The sequence below is a fragment of the Rhineura floridana genome, chromosome 1 (assembly GCF_030035675.1).
Source record: "Rhineura floridana isolate rRhiFlo1 chromosome 1, rRhiFlo1.hap2, whole genome shotgun sequence".
Lineage (NCBI taxonomy): Eukaryota > Metazoa > Chordata > Lepidosauria > Squamata > Rhineuridae > Rhineura > Rhineura floridana.
The window spans coordinates 14,221,707-14,244,169 of NC_084480.1; the positions used below are offsets into that span (position 1 = coordinate 14,221,707).

Sequence of the window (22,463 nt, forward strand, 5' to 3'; positions counted from 1 at the left end):
TCCCCTCCTGAGGCTTCCGGCAACTGGTTTTCAGAAGCATGCTGCCTCTGACTAGGGTGGCAGAGCACAGCCATCATGGCTAGTAGCCATTGATAGCCCTGTCCTCCATGAATTGGTCTAATCTTCTTTTAAAGCCATCCAAGCTGGTGGCCATTACTGCATCTTGTGGGAGCAAATTCCATAGTTTAACTATGCGCTGAGTAAAGAAGTACTTCCTTTTGTCTGTCCTGAATCTTCCAACATTCAGCTTCTTTGAATGCCCACGAGTTCTAGTATTATGAGAGAGGGAGAAGAACTTTTCTCTATCCACTTTCTCAATGCCATGCATAATTTTATACACTTCTATCATGTCTCCTCTGACCCGCCTTTTCTCTAAACTAAAAAGCCCCAAATGCTGCAACCTTTCCTCGTAAGGGAGTCGCTCCATCCCCTTGATCATTCTGGTTGCCCTCTTCTGAACCTTTTCCAACTCTAGAATATCCTTTTTGAGATGAGGCGACCAGAACTGTACACAGTATTCCAAATGCGGCCGCACCATAGATTTATACAATGGCATTATGATATCGGCTGTTTTATTTTCAATACCTTTCCTAATTATTGCTAGCATGGAATTTGCCTTTTTCACAGCTGCCGCACACTGGGTCGACATTTTCATCGTGCTGTCCACTACAACCCCGAGGTCTCTCTCCTGGTCGGTCACCGCCAGTTCAGACCCCAGGAGCGTATATGTGAAATTCAGATTGTTTGCTCCAATATGCATAATTTTACACTTGTTTATATTGAATTGCATTTGCCATTTTTCCGCCCATTCACTCAGTTTGGAGAGGTCTTTTTGGAGCTCTTCGCAATCCCTTTTTGTTTTAACAACCCTGAACAATTTAGTGTCGTCAGCAAACTTGGCCACTTCACTGCTCACTCCTAATTCTAGGTCATTAATGAACAAGTTGAAAAGTACAGGTCCCAATACCGATCCTTGAGGGACTCCACTTTCTACAGCCCTCCATTGGGAGAACTGTCCGTTGATTCCTACTCTCTGCTTTCTGCTTCTTAACCAATTCCTTATCCACAAGAGGACCTCTCCTCTTATTCCATGACTGCTAAGCTTCCTCAGAAACCTTTGGTGAGGTACCTTGTCAAACGCTTTTTGAAAGTCTAAGTACACTATGTCCACTGGATCACCTCTATCTATATGCTTGTTGACACTCTCAAAGAATTCTAATAGGTTACTGAGACAGGACTTTCCCTTGCAGAAGCCATGCTGGCTCTGCTTCAGCAAGGCTTGTTCTTCTATGTGCTTAGTTAATCTAGCTTTAATAATACTTTCTACCAGTTTTCCAGGGACAGAAGTTAAGCTAACTGGCCTGTAATTTCCGGGATCCCCTCTGGATCCCTTTTTGAAGATTGGCGTTACATTTGCCACTTTCCAGTCCTCAGGCACGGAGGAGGACCCAAGGGACAAGTTACATATTTTAGTTAGCAGATCAGCAATTTCACATTTGAGTTCTTTGAGAACTCTCGGGTGGATGCCATCCGGGCCCGGTGATTTGTCAGTTTTTATATTGTCCATTAAGCTTAGAACTTCCTCTCTTGTTACCACTATTTGTCTTCGTTCCTCAGAATCCCTTCCTGCAAATGTTAGTTCAGGTTCAGGGATCTGCCCTATATCTTCCACTGTGAAGACAGATGCAAAGAATTTATTTAGCTTCTCTGCAATCTCCTTATCGTTCTTTAGTACACCTTTGACTCCCTTATCATCCAAGGGTCCAATCGTCTCCCTAGATGGTCTCCTGCTTTGAATGTATTGATAGAATTTTTTGTTGTTGGTTTTTATGTTCTTAGCAATGTGCTCCTCAAATTCTTTTTTAGCATCCCTTATTGTCTTCTTGCATTTCTTTTGCCAGAGTTTGTGTTCTTTTTTATTTTCTTCATTCGGACAAGACTTCCATTTTCTGAAGGAAGACTTTTTGCCTCTAAGAGCTTCCTTGACTTTGCTCGTTAACCATGCTGGCATCTTCTTGGCCCTGGCGGTACCTTTTCTGATCTGCGGTATGCACTCCAGTTGAGCTTCTAATATTGTGTCTTTAAACAACTTCCAAGCATTTTCGAGTGATGTGACCCTCTGGACTTTGTTTTTCAGCTTTCTTTTTACCAATCCCCTCATTTTTGTGAAGTTTCCTCTTTTGAAGTCAAATGTGACCGTGTTGGATTTTCTTGGCAATTGGCCAGTTACATGTATGTTTAATTTAATAGCACTGTGGTCACTGCTCCCAATCGGTTCAACAACACTTACATCTCGCACCAGGTCCCGGTCCCCACTGAGGATTAAGTCCAGGGTTGCCGTCCCTCTGGTCGGTTCCATGACCAACTGGTCTAGGGAATAGTCATTTAGAATATCTAGAAACTTTGCTTCTTTGTCATGACTGGAACACATATGCAGCCAGTCTATGTCCGGGTAGTTGAAGTCACCCATTACTACCACATTTCCTAGTTTGGATGCTTCCTCAATTTCATATCTCATCTCAAGGTCTCCCTGAGCATTTTGATCAGGGGGACGATAGATCGTTCCCAGTATTAAGTCCCTCCTGGGGCACGGTATCACCACCCACAACGATTCTGTGGAGGAGTCTGCCTCTTTTGGGGTTTCGAGCTTGCTGGATTCAATGCCTTCTTTATAGAGCGACTCCGCCACCAATACGTCCTTCCCTGTCCTTCCGATATAGTTTATATCCAGGGATAACCGTATCCCACTGGTTTTCTCCATTCCACCAGGTCTCGGTTATGCTCACTATATCAATGCTCTTCTCTAAGACCAAGCACTCCAGTTCTCCCATCTTGGTTCGGAGGCTCCTAGCATTAGCGTACAGGCACTTGTAAGCAGTGTCTCTCTTCAAGTGTCTTTGGCACTTGTGGTTAGGCCTGTAGTAATTTTGCTCTTCTGAATTTATATCCTGTGCCCCTGCTCTCACAATGCCTACTTCTAGGCCTACCCCTTTTAAAATTTCATCATTTCTTTGGTTTTTATCCCAGGGGGGAGGTTTATTCCGAACCGGACCTTTCTCAGCTCCTGTCGGGTTTCCCCCCTCAGTCAGTTTAAAAGCTGCTCTGCTACCTTTTTAATTTTAAGTGCCAGCAGTCTGGTTCCATTCTGGTTCAAGTGGAGCCCGTCCCTTTTGTACAGGCCCGGCTTGTCCCAGAATGTTCCCCAGTGCCTAACAAATCCGAACCCTTCCACCCGACACCATCGTCTCATCCACGCATTGAGACTGCGAAGCTGGGCCTGTCTGGCTGGTCCTGCGCGTGGAACTGGTAGCATTTCAGAGAAAGCCACCTTGGAGGTCCTGGCTTTCAGCATCCTACCTAGCAACCTAAATTTTGCTTCCAGGACCTCACGGCTGCATTTCCCCATGTCGTTGGTGCCAACGTGCACCACGACCACTGACTCCTTCCCAGCACTGTCTACCAAACTATCTAAACGACGGGCGATATCCACAACCTTCGCACCAGGCAGGCAAAACACCTTGCGGTCTACACGCCCATCACACACCCCACTGTCTATGTTCCTAATGATCGAATCACCCACTAGAAGGATCCCTCCACCCCCTGGAGATATATCCTCGGCACGAGAGGATAGCTGCTCATCCCCCAAGGAATGGGTCCCTTCTAAGGGATCGTTTCCCTCTTCCTCAGCTGGATGCTCTCCTTCCCCGAGACCATCGTTCTCCATGATAGCAGAAGAGCTATCATCGTTGGAGTGGGACACAGCTATAACGTCCCTGAAGGCCTCCTCCACACACATCTCTGCCTCTCTCAGCTTTTCCAGGTCCGCCACCTTGGCCTCAAGGAAATGAAGTCGTTCCCGGAGAGCCAGGAGCTCATTGCACCGAGAGCATACCCACGACTTCTGTCTAACAGGCAGATAGTCGTACATGCTGCAGGCGGTGGAAAACACTGGAAAGCCCCCACAGCCCTGCTGGCTTCTTACCTGCATAATTACTTCATAATTCAATTAAAATACTTCAATTAAAATCCAGTAACAGACTACAAAGCAGAAATACCAGCAGCACAGATACTGCATATACACCAAGCACCCAAGAAGTCTAAAAGGTCTTCAATGTTTTCCATTTACGTTCCACCCTTCATCCTTAGAGCTAAGAATACTGTGCATGGGGGTTACTCTTTTTTTTTAATCCTTACAGTCACCCCATGAGGCAGATTAAGCTGAGAGTGATCATCCTGAGATCAACCAGTGAGCTCCATGAGAATTTGAATTCAGGCTCCTTGGCCCAAGTCCAGAAGTGAATGACCACACTAGAGTGGCTTTACAGACTGCCAACAGTTAACCCAGGAAAGTGTAATTAGAGAACGAGGCCCAATTTCTTGAAAAATAAGGGAAGTGAGGCATGACCTCTTTTGCACACTGAAAGTCTTGCAGCATATCGCATGGAACAAGAAACCTCCTACAGTAAGACTGGGATAAATAACAAAAGAAGAATCCTTTCTCATACTGGCATTCCACCAGGGTAAGTAGTGTTTCCTCCCAGCTACATACGGTGCCAGAGCAGCAGACTCAGCAGCTCCAAAATATCCTTCAGCTGCTAAACAGAGAGAGAATTCTCCCTGCATACAAGTTGCCAGCATATGAGGATCTCCAACTCTGAAGAGCAAATAAAGCATTTCTTGAGTTATTATAAATCATAACTTGATGTGTGACTGCATAAAAGTTAACAGCTGGAGATAGCAAGTATTGACGTTCAGACTTTTATGGCATATATTATGCAAGATATTACTTTGCTCAACAGGTGTAAAAGTAACAGCTAAAGCTTACTAAGGGAGAAAAATATTTCAAATAAATTATACCATCTAGCTTTTGAGGTGCCCTATACAGTAAGAATAATCTATTATCATCCTTCAATTTTCAGTTGTTCAGGGCTAGAAAAGATTTCAAAACATTTAAATACTGATACAAAACATTTAGGAACCTGAGATTTTTTCAGCCCAGGAGTAGTAAGCTTAGGAATATGCATCACCCCTCAGAAGATGGGAGTTATGGAATTCAAAGTAGAGGGAAAGACAATAGGATGGGGACTTTTTATTGTGGTTTAGGGCATGAGCTGTATTAATAATAATAAATTTAATTTTTGTGTCGCCTATCTGGCCGAAGCCACTCTAGGCGACGTACAAACTAAAATTCAGTAAATTACAATACAATACAGATAAAATACAATAAAATCAGAACGATCATTAATCACAGCAGCATGAAATCAGTTAGGGCGATCAATAGATAATAAAATATCCCAAAAAAGTTAGCCCTCCCCAGAATTCCTGAAGGCCTGTCCAAAAAGCCAAGTTTTTAATGCCCGGCGAAATATATCCAGGGAAGGGGCATGGCGAAGATCGAATGGGAGGGAGTTCCAGAGAGTGGGGGCCGCCACTGAAAATGCCCTCTCTCTAGTCCCTACCAACCTAGCTGTTTTCGTTGGTGGGACTGAGAGAAGGCCCTGTGTGGCTGATCTGGTTGGGCGGCTTAATTTGTGGTACTGGATGCGCTCCTTCAGATAAACTGGGCCGAGACCGTATAGGGATTTAAAGGTTAATACCAACACCTTGAATTGGGCCCGGAAAACAACTGGCAGCCAATGTAGGTGAAATAACACTGGCGTGATGTGATCACGGCGGCAGCTGTTTGTAAGCAACCGAGCCGCCGCATTCTGTACCAGTTGTAGTTTCCGGACCGTTTTCAAGGGTAACCCCACGTAGAGCGCATTGCAGTAGTCTAATCGAGAGGTGACCAGGGCGTGTACCACCAGTGGGAGCTAATGAATAGGGAGGTAGGGTTGCAGCCTCCGTATGAGATGTAATTGGTACCAAGCTTCCCGGCTCACTGCCGAAATCTGAGCCTCCATGGACAGCTTGGAATCAAGAACCACCCCGAGGCTGCGGACCTGATCTTTCAGGGGTAAACTCACCCCATTAAACTGTAGGTCAACAGCACCCAACCTCCCCCTGTCACCCACAAGTAGCACCTCGGTCTTATCAGGATTGAGCTTCAGTCTGTTCCTTCTCATCCATCCACTCACGGATTCCAGGCACTTGGACAAGGTCTCCACAGCCATCTCTGGTGAAGATTTAAAGGAGAGATAGAGCTGCGTGTCATCTGCATATTGATGACATCGCAGCCCAAAACTCCTGATGATAGCTCCCAGCGGCTTTACATAGATGTTAAATAGCATGGGAGAGAGGACAGAACCCTGTGGCACTCCGCATGTGAGGGGCCAAGGGTCTGAAACCTCATCTCCCAATGCTACCTGTTGATGCCTGTCAGAGAGAAAGGAACGGAACCACTGCAAAACAGTGCCTCCTATTCCCAATCCTTCCAGGCGATCCAACAAGATACCGTGGATTAAGGATACAGCCTTAAACTATGCACATTTTCTTGGGCATCGGTTTTGTGGATGCACAGGGTGGTATTCAATGCTAGTCCTACTCAGAGGAGACCCATTAAAGAGAACATGCATGACTAACTTATGGTCATTAATTTCAATGGGTCTACTCAGAGGAGGATTTACTTGAATACAACCCACAGACTTTAGACTGTGGATTAGAAATGGTGGAGATTTTGCTTTTCTTGACCAAATCAGGGGAGAAGCTGAGCTAGACTCATTTTTGTCCCTTCTATTTCTCATGTTTCTTTTCCTCTCTTTCTCCTAATTTTAAAATGTGAGCTTTTGAGATAAAAAAAACTCTTCATTCTGCACAGTATGTTGTCCACACAGATTCCTTGGAAAAAGGATGGACTATCCCGGAAGTGGTTAATTCGTGGCCTTCCAGAAGTTGCTTGACTCCCAATCCCCACCAGCATCAGCAAACATGGACAATAATCAGGGACGATGGGAAGCACAGTCCAACAAGATGGGCATTTACATATGGCAATTAATTACTCTTAAAGCTTTGTACTGGCTGCCTATTTAGTACAAAGCCCAATTCAAGGTGCTAATTTAACATATAAAGCCCTGTACGGCTTAGGACTCCATTATCTGACAGAACTGCTTCTCTCTATTCCAACCTGCAAGTGATCCAAAATCTATTGGGGACACCTTTTACTGTCACCAAACAATCACCAGGCTATCAGATTTGTTACAAGCCTTCGTTACAAGTGGTCCCTGTCTGTAGAATACTCTTTCCCCTTCCCCAAGTTTAGGCAGGCACTGACAATAGTTAGTTTTGGGCACCAGGTAAAAACTTTCTTCCAGCAGGACTTTGGAACTTTAAATGCTGGGCTTATATTGAGAGGGACAGGTGGAAGAATGTTATATGCAGAATTATATTCTGAATTTCAGTTGTTAGATTTGTTTTACTTTTATGTAGTTTTATATGTTGAGACTAGAGCTGCAATCATTGTATAAAGAGGGCAATATAAATTTTACAAAGAAATAAAATTAAAATGAATATCTGGAGGGCCACCCTGGCCTATACAATAAGGCAAATATAGTTACCGATATATTTCAGAACCTGTCTTAAACCACCATGTAGATCTTCAGACCACAGCAAAGGGCCTGCCCACAAAACATACAAACCAAAAGGTATAAATAAAAAGTTAGTATGAAAAGAGAAGCAGTTTCACTAGCTGCTCTCAAAACTGCTCTTCAAGCTGCCTTTGGGATAGCAGTCCCCGTTTACATCAACTAGCAAAGCCATTTGTTCACTTTGACTTTGTAGTCTTTTATGGAGCTCTGTTCTTACCAAGAATCCATAAACCAGAAAAAAACCCTGAAGTCAACTATTTACCTCCATGAACAATATTCATTTGAACTTTTGGCACCTCCATTTCTTGTAGCCTACCAGAAATCATAAATACCACAACTACTTTTTGCTTCATGGAACAACAAATCCTATTGCATGACCTGCAGCAATTCAGTTTAACAGATCAACAATCACAAATATTCTAACAAAGTAAGCTTAGGTATTGTCTTGTGGCTTTAGAATAGAAGTAATTAAATCCAATTTGGAAAGCAAAATTTACAGCTCGCTTAAGCAAGTCAGACGCCTAAAGGGATACTTCCAATTACAGAATTTACATGCATGGTCCATGAAGGTAAAGCAATGTACATCTGAAAACTCTTAAATTGTTAATATAAAAGCTAAAGGTACAGAACCCAATGAACTTTCTTCATCCATCTACAGGCACTGTTTAAGCTTGTTGATGACATGACTAAGGTACTATACATGATCCAGACTCTGTTTTTCCAGGAATGTGAGAAGGAGCCTAGACATGACTGTAGATTTTGAAAAGCGATTGTACTGACACCGCAGCATTCTGCCATAAATTTTAATTATTATATCATTCACAACACTATAATTCCATGGCCTAGCAATATGCCTGAGTAGCCGTCCACACTGTTTTATAACCTCTTTCAGAACACTATCTCCACTTTGTGATTATTTCACCTATTTCTCAGTACCTCTCATTAAAGTAAAAAATTCTAAGATGGCCAATAACCCATTATCTCAGAAGTGGAAAAACAAAGCAAACTAGAAGCGTATTAGGGGTACTTCAAAACAGTAGGGGGGAAACAGAAGCAGATGAGTTACTGCTGGCGTTGTCAGTGACTCCACTACTCTGTGGCAAGGGAGGGAAGACGTTATGGTGAATATTATAATTGGAAACCTGGCTCCAAATAATGAACACTGGCTAGCTCCAAGGTGCCAAGTGGTCAGCATTTCTATTAATCCAGACACTTAAACGGATGGCAAACAAACTATATTTTAGGTATTTTAATATCGTTCATATGCAGATTTACTATATAGTTTAGACCAATTTTTCTCTATGAACCAAAAGGGTTTGTTTTTTAAAGAAAGAGCGCACTAGCCATGCCGTTCCTGGGGGAGATGGCCCACTCCCCTGTCCACACTGTTCCCCTCTCTCCTGCCCTCAGCATGAATGACATTCACAGGCACTGCTCCATTCTATCACTTTTCCACACTGCTAATACATCCCAGCCCCCAAGTGTGACAATAAACATGGCAAGATGAAAAAGAATAAGGCTGAGGATTTTTTACCCTTAACATTCAATATTTGGAGAGGAAATTTTATTTGAAATGTATTTATATTTTTCTACTCTATGTTGTTGAACTGCGCTTTACTGTAATATGATTTGTATTTTAATGTTTTTTGTATTCTCCTTTTAAATGTATTCAATTGTGGCAGCCTATGGCTCTGAACAATAAAGATTCATTCATTCAAAAATATTTATCAACTACTATAAAGCAGTAGGCAATGCTAACACAGCACTCGTAAATACAGCCCAAAAAGGCCTGACTTTCCACTAATTCCCCAAATAACAGGCATAGACATCAGCCACATACTAGGCTGAGGAAGAGACTTGGAAGGCCAGCTATCCCTTTTATGGACTGTGGGGTTTAACTAATGGGATGTTGTTGGACTACAACTCTCTTCAAGTCTGACCACTGCTCATGCTGGCTGGGAATGATGGGAGTTTCAGTCCCAACAACATCTGGAAGTCACCATATTAGCTCAGGGACAGCAAGTTTGACCTTTTGAACTGCAGTTTTGTTGTCTGCAGCGGCTATATTTACTTGTATTCTTAGGTGTAGCTACTCTCCTCCTTCTAATCCATCCAGGAGATTAGAATTTCTATTCCCATATACTGCCTTGGGCATTCTCTTGGGAGCTAGTTTTCAAACTGCACCTTATCTGATGAAAGGAGATTACATGTCAGAAGAGTGCAGCCGTACGCATAAATGATTACTTGTTATACCATTGATCAGGGACAGGTAGCAGTTCAGAAGGCGCAGGTAGGAGGCGGGCTTCACCAGCATATTCTGCAACCTTCTCTCTTCCCACCCCGCCACCTTTAACTTGCAAAATGTTATTTAATCACCTGACAGCTGCTCCTTCCAGCAGGAAATGAAAGGAGAGCTCCCATTTCCTGTCTATCAGGTGTGAATCCATGATTTTCACACCACAGCTTTTGACATGGCCAGAACCATCATTTAAAGGGTTTTGCTCAGGAAACAGCATAGGCAGAGTCAGGACAAAGGGGGGAGGGGTGTCCAGATTCTCATCTGGGGCTGGATGGCAGTGATGGTCATCACAAAGGAGCCTCCAACCAACTAGAAGCTTGACTCAGCTCCTCAGGTGAACCAGCTCCTCAGGTGAAGAACATGACCATCTTTGTCTTGGCTTGCATCTTCAATCAAGAGGACATATCCACAACAAATGCCCCCTTGCTACTAGTGAAGCATCAATGTCAATCATATTATTATTGTATCAGGGCAAAAGCCATTCCCAATTTACTTGTAACTGTACACACTGCCAGTTTTTTTTGGGGGGGGGATGAGAATTTACCATCACAATTTGTTTAATACCTCTACCATTTGGCCACATGTAGAAGAGTATACATTATTAACATACCATTGCACTTCCAAAATCAAAGTTGCCAATGTTCCCAGAGAGACAGTTTGAAACTTGGCAATGTGAACTATCCTATTAAACAAGACTAGTGGCAAATATCCAACATAGTAACTACCACTACAAATTGTTCTGTACTGTTGTCTAAAAGCACCACAGATGCAGCCAGCAATGCTCAATTACTGATTTCATGTCCTTGGAAGTATAACGCCTTTCAAGGAACGTAGCCAAACTCACAGTATCAAGTTATAGTCTTACTGGCTGTACCTCATTTAATGCCAAGCCATCTCTTCCACTTCTAATAGTACCCACTGCATACGTGGGCTTGCAATATCATACACTCTTTACACTGAAAATCTAGAAGCAGCTTCTCTGGGTAGACAACTGCCATCTGAGGTATTAGGAGTACCAACATCATTGCTTAAGATGGCAAATTTAGATTTCTTATCCAGTGCACAAGAAGAATAGTCTTCTTTCCTCCTCTTTCCACAGCACCTTTTTAAAATACACAGGTGTCAAATACTGAACTCCGCTAAACTCTTACAAGTAATTGCTTGGAAGAGATGCAATTTCACACAGGCCCCTTTCTCTGACATTACACTGCTCAGCCAATTAGACCTCTCCCGAGAGCATTTATTTGTGAGAGTGAGTCAGTGAAGCTGATACTTGCAGAGGTCTAGGTAGCTCAGTAATCCTCTTGAATTTGGAACTGCAGAAGATCTCCTGAAACAGTGTTGTAGTCAGAACTAAATTAAATACAAGGAATTTGTTTTACCAACCCATTATTCTCTAATGAAGGAATTAGTGATCACCTCATTAGGTTGCAGGTGCTGGCACAAGCCATTTGAAAAAGAATCAAATACAAACATGCAGTATGGTTACTTGGCACTCATAAGGACATCCTGAAATAGGTTTCCAACAATCTTGAACACAAGCTAGTCTAGACTAGGTGAGAATAGACATATAGCTTGAAACTAAAATCTTACACATTTCAATGACTAAGTAACAGCATCCCAAAATCTCAACAGTACACCAGATTCCTGCAATTTAGGATTAGGTATAGTGTGTTGAAAGGTGGGCTCAGTTCTCAAATTAACTATCAGATCCACCTCATGGCCTTAGGCAAGTCTACTACAGCTTCAGCTAGCAGCAACCTACCTTAACAGGATTATGGACAAGCAAGAGAGTTTGTCAAACACTTATATTAATGTGCAAAATGCTATTTAAAAAAGGTTATCCTGCCCTCCAGAGTTCAAAAAGACAATATGCTTTTGAGACTAGCTTCAAGAGAAAATTCTGCAAACTACAGACTGGGAGAAAAGGGGCTTGCCTCTTGTGCAGAAACTGCAGCCTCGCAAGTACATCTATGAAAGTTAAAGATTACAAAAAGATTTACTAGCCTACCTTACCCAACATACCTGTGCCAATTATTTGGGGCTAAAGAAAAAAGGTAGCCCATTTCTATGCCCGCTGACTCAAAGCAAGGGTGTGTACCATACCTTTTGAAGCACATTCAAAACACATACACTCCCCCAAAGGATTCTGCGAACTGTTGTTTGTTAAGGGTACTAAGAACTGTAGCCCTATATGGGTAAATGACAGTTCCCGTGATTCTTGAGTGGGATGTGCTTTGAATACACTTTAAAGGTAGGGCAATATGGAACCCAAGTCTCATCAAGTTTAATGGAATTTCCAGCACAATTTATAACAACGGTTCCCTGCTTAACTGCCTTTGAGTACCTGCCACAAGCAAGAAGACAAACAGCTACTTATAAATAGCATTTTGGCAACCTTATAAGTGCAATACATCACCTGCTGTCTACTATTAGTACTAATTTGAAACCTAGTTAATAGAGACTACTTTCAAGAGATTACTTCCACCCCATTGAGTTCTTTAGCTCTCTCCCAACTCTTAGCCCAGCATGCCTATTTAAATTATTTTCAGCAAATGTTTGCTGTTTGCCACATGAGCACATAATATGTTCACAGTCGTGCTCACACTAAGTGATCAGAAGTGTGTTTTTCTAATGCACACACCTCTGTATTTTGCTTGTTGAATTTATATCATCCCCTTCATCACCCAGAAATCCCAGGGCAGGTTACAGCAAAACCAAAGACACAGCCAATACAAATTTAAAATTCACAGCATATAACACTCAAGCTGTTCCTACAACAATACACCGCCACAACCTCACCTCTAACTAATCTCATACTTAGTACGGTAATCAAGACTTTGTACTGCACAAGGCAGACAAATTACTCTGGAGCAGAACTCACTCAACAGAAATGCATTACCTTTTACAATCAGAATCAGCCTTTCCTGTATTACAAGAACAAATCTAATCCACTCAGCAGTACGTTAGCCTGAAGAAACACACTTGTGCATGACCCAGCAGCCCAAACAAGTACACCAACAATTCCCAGAAGCCTGCATGTTCACTGCTACAGGGACATACAATGCTACATATCCCAGTCAATCTTATACACATTGAATCATGTACAAGTATAATCAGAAAGTCCTGCACATATGCAACTGTGACCAAAATTATATTGCTTGCTTTTTAAAGCATCTTGCTTCAGAAAGCCTCAGCATTCAATTTTATAACTTTGGATAAGTGAAAATGGCTTGCATCCAAGTGCTAAACTTCTGTGTATGCAGAACATCTAAACACTTTTTATACAGTGGAAACTACATTAAGAGTCCTACCTCCCAAAACAAAGCACATATCCTTTATCTGACAGACAAGCCTTTCTGAAAGACGATATGGGATTTTTCCACCTAGATTCCAAGGAGCGGATAATGCATAGAAAAAGTGTGAAAGAGCTGGAAATGAAGACAACTCCTTTCTTTGGTACATTAAGTGGAAGAACAAAAACCGACTTGGCACATTTAATTCAGTAGGGCAATGTCTAAACCTTTCAGGGCAGGTGTGGGAAGAGAAGAAATTTGTCCTAATCTTGGTTCTGATGCAACCCCAGAGATAAAAGCCCAAAAATTCATTTTCCCCATTTAGGAAGACAAGACAGAAATACAACACTCAGTTGTTTTACTGGTTTCCTACAGGGGGGAGGGGGGGAAGCACTGGAGTGAACAAAGGATTGCCCCAAATCATTTTATTTTAGCCATTTCCTTCCTATCTTCTTTTGGGAGTGCAAGTTTCAAATGGCTGTTATTCGCAATTGCTCACTGCTAAAGGGGGAGGGAGTGTCATCTTTCCTCCCTACCACTGCTAAAAAATATCGATTTGGTGTTTGTGCTGTTCCTCCCAACCCCCCCATCCCAACAAAAAAAGTGCACATACACCATTCCTTAACATATTTGCTGATAAGTCCATCGGCTCAGGATTGTAACCTTTAAAAATACACACTAACTTGCAAAGAAACGTTTTTGGTTCAGAAAGAGAAAATGTTCTGTAGATTCCCACCGCTTGCTTCTCACCCAACTAACAACATCTAAAGGAAAAGAGTATGCAGTCCTATCCATGCTTACTCTGAAGTAAACCAAATCAAGACTGGTAGAACTTAGTACCTATGTTTAGGATTGTAATCCTTATGCACATTACTTGGGAGCAAACAGCCACTTAAACCCCACTGGAGCTTACTTCCGAGTAAGCATGCCTTCCGATGAGGGGGCTGCACGACGCACGTTTGCCTAGCAAAACACCGATCGATCAGTCAATCGATAATGGTGTCCACCAGACCCGAGGGTTGCCCGCTCAGCTGCTTTGTTTTGCCTTGCTAAGTGGGGCTGCAGACTTATTGCCCGAGCCTCAGCTCCGTCGGAAAGTTAACTCCCCCGCGGAGAGTTCCATGGGTGCTCGCTCCACCACGCCGAGGCATGCAAAATAAATAAATGAGTAAAAAATAAAGGGAGCGGAGCCGAAAGGCGGCGATTCCCACGCACACTTTTCACCTCGGGAGTAAAAAGGACCCACTGAGTGAGGGGAGGGAGGCTAGCTGGCTGGCTGGCTTCCGACTCGGGAGGTAGAAGGATCATGCTTGGGGAGAGAAGGGTGGGTGCGTGGAGAGTATCAGCAAGCAACCGTCCTCGTCCTCCATCATCACCACCTTTCCCCCCCCTCTCTCCAGAGCCCAGCTGCATATCTGAGTCCCCCGCCCCCCATTTTTTTTGCTGTCGGACTTTGAAGGGCCTCTCTCCCCCCGCGCACCCCTCCCCCACCGCAGCACCGCCTACTCCCACCACAACAAAGCGAGGGAGCCACCCCCCCTCGCGCAGCCCAGGCCTCGGGCCTAACCCACTCGGCGCCCCTCCGAGCCTCGAGCGGTCCCTTTCCCCCTCACCCTCCTCACCCTCATCATCATCATCACCACCATCACCCTCCTCATCATCATCACCACCCTCCCGGCCACCACAGAGACCAACCTCCTCGCCCCCGAGCTGCGCCTCTGCCACCCTCGCTCCCTTTCTCGCTGGCAGCCCCTCGCCGCTCCACACCTGCCATTGGCTGCCGAGGCCCGGCCCCGCCCGGCCGCTCCGCCAGCGTGCTCATTGGACGACCGTGTCGTCCATCAGGCGGAAGCTGAGGCGCGGAGTGGGTCGCAAGGAGGAAAGGGGTGGGGTTGGAGTTAACCCGCCCCTCTTTGCTACCCCTCCTCCTACTTCATCCCTCCTTTCCTTCTCTCGCTGCCTCAGCTCACATTAGAAGGCAGCGATTGGCGGCGGCTACGACGACCAATCGGCTTAGATGCGAGGCGCGTGGCGTCAAGAGGAGGTGGAGGGAGCAAATGAGCTACCCTCGCGACGGGGCATGAAGAGCCCTCGGATTGGCCAACACGTCTGTCAAATTGTCCCTCGCGCCGCTTAGCCCCGCCTACTCTTCCACTCCCCGTATTTTCAGTGTTAGGGATTGGTTGCGCCGGGGGGGGGGAAGATTAAGGAGGGGAAAGCTGAGGAAAATTGGCTGTTGAGGCGCAAAGCACCAGAACAGGAGGAAGGTTAGCGGACTCTTCCGCCAGATACACTGGTAACGTTCCGCACAGCAATTGTCTCTCACAGCAAGGAGGAAATAGGCCCGAGTGCCGCCACGTCCTAAAATGGACCAAGAAAATAACGCGTAATATGACTTACAATTTTGCAGCTCCTTTAAAATAAATAAATATATTATTAACATCAGTCACAAATTAAACATATTTCTCTCAGCAAGATCCCCACACTCCACCATCATGGCCAAGTGTGAGATAATAATGATAAAGACATGCAACAAAACTAGGCCCTCAAAACAAACACAGCAGTACATGTGTATATGCAGTAAATTTTTATGTTGGAATAAAAAATTAAGCTTGGGGAAACTAGCATACTGAACATTTCTGTCATAATAATGATCAGTCGGTGGTCAGATCTGAAGCGTGAACTGAGACTTGCTCAAAACTATAGAAACAGAAACAGATGTTGGGGATCATTGAAATGTGCCACTTACGGATCTTGTCAACAAGGGAAGAGACTGCTGGGATGGGAGACATCCGTGGCCCTCCAAATCTTGTTGGACTCCCATCTCCCATATGCCCCAGTCATCATGGTCTACAGTCAGGGATGATGGGAGCTGAAGTCCAACAAACATCCTGAGCGCCACGTCCTCCTCAGCCATGCTCGACGATTTCACTTCTTTCAGAAAATGGAGAATAATGTGCAACATGCCAAAGCCGTGGACATCTGGAGGGCCTCAGGTCCCCATCCACATACGAGAGCCTTCAGTATCAACACTATAGATCAAATCTTACCCCTTATATACCCAGCTGATCACTGCGCTCTGCAGGTGAGGGCCTCCTGCAGATACCATCTTATCAGGAGGTTCGTTCTGCACAATATAGGAAACGGACCTTTAGTATGGCGGCACCTACCCTGTGGAATTCCCTCCCCTTAAATATTAGGCAGGCGCCATCTCTGCTATCTTTCCGGCGCCTTTTGAAGACTTTCCTCTTTCAACAAGCCTTTTAAGTTGAGACCTATCCCAGTCTGTGTCTGTGTTAGAATTGCTTAATATGTTTTTTAATAATGTTTTTAACCCTTTTTTAAAGTTGTTTTTAAAATGTTTTTTAACGCTGTTTTGTTTTAAAGTATTTTAAGATCTGTTTTTATGATGTTTTAAAGTGTTTTTAGGGCTTTGTTTGCCGCCCTCGGCTCCTGCTGGGAGGAAGGGCGGGATACAAATTAAATAATAAGTAAATAAAATAAAGAAAATATGCTGTCTAGTCTAGAGACTCTTAAAACTACCCTGGAGGTTTGCAAACTGTTCAGGTGCTCTAAGGAAAGACTGTAGAACAGTAGAAAATATTCATACTTAGCCTTGCAAGTTATTGATTTGTGTGTGTGTGTGTGTGTGAGTGAGTGAGTGAGTGAGTGAGTGAGAAAGAGAGAGAGAGAGAGAGAGATCAAGGCGTCTTTGACCAGGGATTATCATACAAGTTAACAGGGCCCTGGGATTTTCATAATACGGTACTGGTACAGTCTATTTCTATTTATTTTGCTTTTTATTATTACATAAATATCCCCCCTTTCCTCCAAGGTGCTGAAGATGACATACATGGTTCTCCCTCTCCATTTTATCCTAACAATATAACCCTGTGATGTAGGTTAGGCTGAAAGTGTGATTGCCCTAAATTCACCCAGCAACCTTCATCCTGGAGTGGGGATTTGAATCCAGGTCTCTAAGGCCCTAGTTCAAAACTCAGATCACTACACCACACTGGCTACCATAGAATCAGAGAACACTAGAGTTGGAAGGGGCTTATAAGGCCATCAAATCCAAGCCCTGCTCAATGCAGGAATCCGTGTTAAAGCATGAAAATGAAATGAAACAAATACCCAGCAGGTGGCTGTCCAGCTGCCTCTTGAATGCCTCCAGTGTTGGAGAGGCCACTAATTCCCTAGGTACTGGGTTCCATTGTCATACTGCTCTAACAGGGAGATTTTCCTGATGATCAGTCGAAATCTGGCTTCCTGCAACTTAAGCCCATATTTTTCCACGTTCTGCACTCTGGGATGATCAAGAAGAGATCCTGGCCCTCTGGGAACCCTTCAAGTACTTGAAGAGTGCTATCATATCTCCCCTCAGTTTTCTCTTCTCAAGGCTAAACATGTCCAGTTCTTTCCTCCTAGGGCTTTGTTTCCAGTCCCCTGATCATCCTTGTCACCCTCTTCTGAACCTCTTCCTTCCTACATATTTATGAGGGCTATTATTGGGCCCCATTAGAGCCGTTCTCTCAGTTCCTGTTACTGTGCATAAGCCCTCATCAGTCATTACCAATACGTTTATGTCTCCCTCCCCTTTAGGATTCAATTTAACCCCCTTCTGATGATATTTCCCATGCTGTTACCAAACACATTCTTCCCAGTTTCAGGGTTGTTAAAACAAAAAGGGATTGCGAAGAGCTCCAAAAAGACCTCTCCAAACTGAGTGAATGGGCGGGAAAATGGCAAATGCAATTCAATATAAACAAGTGTAAAATTATGCATATTGGAGCAAAAAATCTTAATTTCACATATACGCTCATGGGGTGTGAACTGGCGGTGACTGACCAGGAGAGAGACCTCGGGGTTGTAGTGGACAGCACGATGAAAATGTCGACCCAGTGTGGGGTAGCTGTGAAAAAGGCAAATTCCATGCTAGCGATAATTAGGAAAGGTATTGAAAATAAAACAGCCGATATCATAATGCCGTTGTATAAATCTATGGTGCGGCCGCATTTGGAATACTGTGTACAGTACTGGTCGCCTCATCTCAAAAAGGATATTATAGAGTTGGAAAAGGTTCAGAAGAGAGCAACCAGAATGATCAAGGGGATGGAGCGACTCCCTTACGAGGAAAGGTTGCAGCATTTGGGGCTTTTTAGTTTAGAGAAAAGGCGGGTCAGAGGAGACATGATAGAAGTGTATAAAATTATGCATGGCATTGAGAAAGTGGATAGAGAAAAGTTCTTCTCCCTCTCTCATAATACTAGAACTCGTGGACATTCAAAGAAGCTGAATGTTGGAAGATTCAGGACAGACAAAAGGAAGTACTTCTTTACTCAGCGCATAGTTAAACTATGGAATTTGCTCCCACAAGATGCAGTAATGGCCACCAGCTTGGACGGCTTTAAAAGAAGATTAGACAACTTCATGGAGGACAGGGCTATCAATGGCTACTAGCCATGATGGCTGTGCTCTGCCACCCTAGTCAGAGGCAGCATGCTTCTGAAAACCAGTTGCCGGAAGCCTCAGGAGGGGAGAGTGTTCTTGCACTCGGGTCCTGCTTGCGGGCTTCCCCCAGGCACCTGGTTGGCCACTGTGAGAACAGGATGCTGGACTAGATGGGCCACTGGCCTGATCCAGCAGGCTCTTCTTATGTTCTTATGTTTTCAAGGTACAGCCCATCACTTATCAGCAGTCCATCTTCCAGGAAGTGTATGGTCCCAGAATCCAAATCTCTCACGTCAGCACCACCTTCCTACCCAGATATTCACCCAGAGTATTTTTCTTTCTCTTTTTACTCCTAAGGACTGGAAGGATAGATGAGAAAACTAGCTGGGCCCCAAACTCCTTGAGTTTCCTTCCAAAGCTTCAAAGTCTAACATGATTTCCTTGTAGCCCCGCTTGGCAATATCATTTGTTCCCACATGGATGAGAAGAAAAGGATATCTGTCAAGTGGGCATTATAAGTGATGGCAACCCTTCCATCCCATCTCTAATCCTTCCTCCAGGAAGACAGCATGCCTGGAGAGTCCATGGGTCTTCTCAGTATACTCGGGTTTCAATCTCACACAGTAGGGAGTTTCCCACTACTACTACTCTTCTCCTTGTGGGGCTTGCTTTCATTGCTTCTGCTTGACTGAGTTTCAGCATCCTGCTTGCTGTCCCGCGGGGTCTCCTGTAATTCTTCCCCAGGAGACTGTCCATAAGTATCATCCTCAGGTGCCTGGAAGCGGTTCCATAGTTTCACCGGTGATGGATGTTTTCTCGCTCTTCTACTCCTAACAGTCACCCTTTTCCGTGGAGTTGCCTCCACTTTGTTGTTCCTCTCTTCAACACGCTCCTCCTCTGCTTCAACATGCTGTTGTTATTCCTCCTCTGTGCTTCTCTTTGCTGCTGTTGTTCCAGCATTCTGTCTAAGAAGTCTTCCTCTTCTCTTATATTCTTGAGTGTGGCCACCCATCGCTCCAGACCTCTCACTTTTTCTTCCAACATCACCACCAGCTTGCATTTGTTGCACGTGTATACCATGTTGTTCTCAGGCAAGAAAACAAACATTGCACACACCTTGCTGGTCACCACCACGGGAGTGTCCTTTCAGTCCAGTCTCTATTACCTTTTGTTTCTGCGTTTCTACATAACGATCACATCAACACCATACCTTTAAAGCACATTTGATGCACCTTTAAAGCACATGGCTTTCCCTCCAAAGATCCTGGGAATTCTAGTTTGTTAAGGGTGCTGGGAGCTGTAGCTCTTGGGGGTAAACTACAGTTCCTAGGATTGTTTGGAGGAAGCCATGTATTTTGTGGCCAACAATAACAGTGACCTATCTTAAAGGGTTGTAAGAATGACTGAGATGACGAATGGAACACGCCACAACATGTTGCCCTGTGGAGTGCTCCAGTTCAGTGTTCCAGCCAAGAAGCCCCTGAGTGAAGAAGTCAGCACTGGGATCAGCCCCTGACAAGGAAAAAAAATCCTTTCCAAAATGTGGCAGGCACCAATACAATTTGGCATTTCTTGAGAAAAGCCAGTTGTTTTCTCTCTTATTGCAGGATGCTCCATCCCCCTCCCCCAGCAGTCAGTCAGCATTTATCACAGGGTTGCTTTGGTTCCCTCCCTTGCCTTCAGGATATTTTTGTAAAGTTATATTGTATTTTTACAAACCTTGAGGATTCCCCCAGGAGGCTGATACTTCCCTTCCGTAGGTGGCTGGTGGTGTTTTGGCTATGCAAGAATCAGCACTTGGAGAACTGAGTTTGCGATGGTTTCTGTGAAATGATTACAACACTTTATTGAGCATCTATTTATCCAGATTTGCTTACACAAAACGTATGCGAAGATTATTTATTTCCCAATGCATTTCCCTGTCACTTTCCAACCTTTTTAAAGCGGATTTCTTGCACTAGGGAAATGCATTTTAATCCACTTTAACTGCTGTTAAACTCCCTCTCCTCTCCCCCCCACCTGGCCAAAGTAGTGGCAGTATGTAGGCACACATTCTGTCAAGGAATACTCTTTATTTCTGTTACTGTGAAAATGGCTTGGCACCGGGACAGGGCAGGCTAGCCTATTGTTTCATTTCAGGCCAGCTAGGGGCAGAGAGTTTAGCCAACTATAGGCCAATTGAATACAATGTATATTGAAAGTGGGGGACAGTTCAATGGAATTTCCTCTCAGGTAAGTGTGTATAACAGCTGGTATAGCACAGTGGGGAGGAGATCCTGGCTTGGAGTCCAGAGTCTGTGAGTTCAAATCCCTGCTCGTGTCTCCTGGGTGTAAAGGGCCAGCTAAAGATCAACCCCACAGTGAGTGACTGAGGGGTTACGTGCCCTGCCACCTGTGCAGCCATGGGCAAGCTGCATAGTCCCAAGGAGCCCGGTTGCCCCCTAGCTGGCAGTTGCAAACAAGGAAGGGGCTGGCTTGTGCAGCTGTGGCAAGCTGAGCAGGCCCTAGCCAGCTAGGGAGGACTAGCCTTAGAGGGAGGCAATGGTACACCCCCTCTGAATACCGCTTACCGTGAAAACCCTATGCATAGGGTCGCCATAAGCCGGGATCGACTTGAAAGCAGTCCAAGTGTGTATAAGACTACAGCCTTAAAATGGTAAACCGGATCCTGCTGTTTTACAGAATTACTAATGAACAGAGTTATAGGAACTGAAAGAAACTTTCTGATTTGCCAGTTAGTCTGAATGTCAGCGTCCTGGCCGACTACCAAATTCCAGGATGTGAAATCAGAGGGACTGCTTTCAATAAGACATGTTGCTATTGTTGTTTCAAAAAGAACACATGGTAACCTTCAGAGATGGAGCACTCTGTACATGCTCAGAGACACTCAGCTCAAGGAGCCAGAATTTCTGAACATAACGTTTGGCAGTGCTGTTGTCCTAATTTGGCCCATAAACGGCTAAACTGCCTCTACTGATAACCAATAAAACAGACTAATTAAACATCACACGTCTTTTGTTCCATATTCCCCCTGGGGTTGCTAATGACTCGACTGGCCTCTAGCTGTGTCTGTAACACCAGCTTGATCTACCACAATTAGCAGGTGATAATGTTTCCTCTCCATCTACCATGTGAAATTTCTGCATATTGAGCCACTGGTTAAAGGCAGAGTATGGTATTTATTTGTTTATTTTATCTAACTTAATTTATATACCGCTTGATTGTGATAAAGCCTCTAAGCTGTTAACAAGGAATATTAGCATTATCCGTTAAAAAACAATTAAAAACAAGTAATTACAACATTTCAAATATAATGACTAACAAGATATTAAAACACATCAACATCTGTGAGCCTGAGTAGGCTTGCATAAACAAAAATGTTTTAAGCAGGCCCTGGAAAGAGTACAGTGAAGGTGCCTGGGAGTTCCAAAGTGTAGGTGCTGCCACGCTAAAAGAACAATTTCTTACAAGTGTGGCATGAGTATGCGGAATTCTACAGGATTCAAATTGTAATACAATAAAATGCAGTACGTAAGAAATAAAAGAAGTAATCAGATACATTTAAAAAGCATACAGCATCTAACACAGCGCATTACAGTTGCTAGGCAGAAAAATCATTCAGTGGTCTGCCAAATCCCCCAACAATTTTCAAGTGGTCCATGGGAGGAAAAGTTTGGGACCCATTACTCCGGAGGACTGAGCCATTCCCACACCAAAGCAGTTTTGATACTTCTCCCAGCTCAGTCTCGAGGTTAAGCAAATGGCCAGTCTAAAATCTGCATACATTTACAGGAAGGATAGAGGCAAAAGAGATTATTAAATGGCCTGTAAAGTTTCTAGGAACTGCCTCACCTCCTGGCTGGGGGGAAAAACCTCAAAAGAATATGTGTGGCG

General features: G+C 44.1%; 1 protein-coding gene and 1 long non-coding RNA gene across 6 annotated transcripts in view; both read right to left on the bottom strand.

Moving 5' to 3' along the window:
• Positions 1-15,019, bottom strand: part of SMAD2 (SMAD family member 2) — a 61,095-nt gene extending 46,076 nt beyond the window's left edge. The window contains exon 1 of one of the 5 annotated variants that reach the window (XM_061614103.1): positions 14,886-15,019. The gene's annotated coding sequence lies outside the window, so the exon portion shown is untranslated. Of the gene's footprint in view, positions 1-14,342; positions 14,478-14,813 lie in introns of those variants that run through there. The other 4 variants (XM_061614064.1, XM_061614074.1, XM_061614083.1 and 1 more) reach the window with 4 other exon arrangements.
• Positions 15,020-15,274: 255 nt separating this feature from the next.
• LOC133379242 (uncharacterized) lies at positions 15,275-21,225 on the bottom strand. The gene is made up of 3 exons (XR_009761139.1): positions 21,140-21,225; positions 20,289-20,392; positions 15,275-15,479 (listed from the first exon to the last, which is right to left on the bottom strand). It is a non-coding gene; the product is annotated as an uncharacterized LOC133379242 (long non-coding RNA).
• Positions 21,226-22,463: the final 1,238 nt, after the last annotated feature.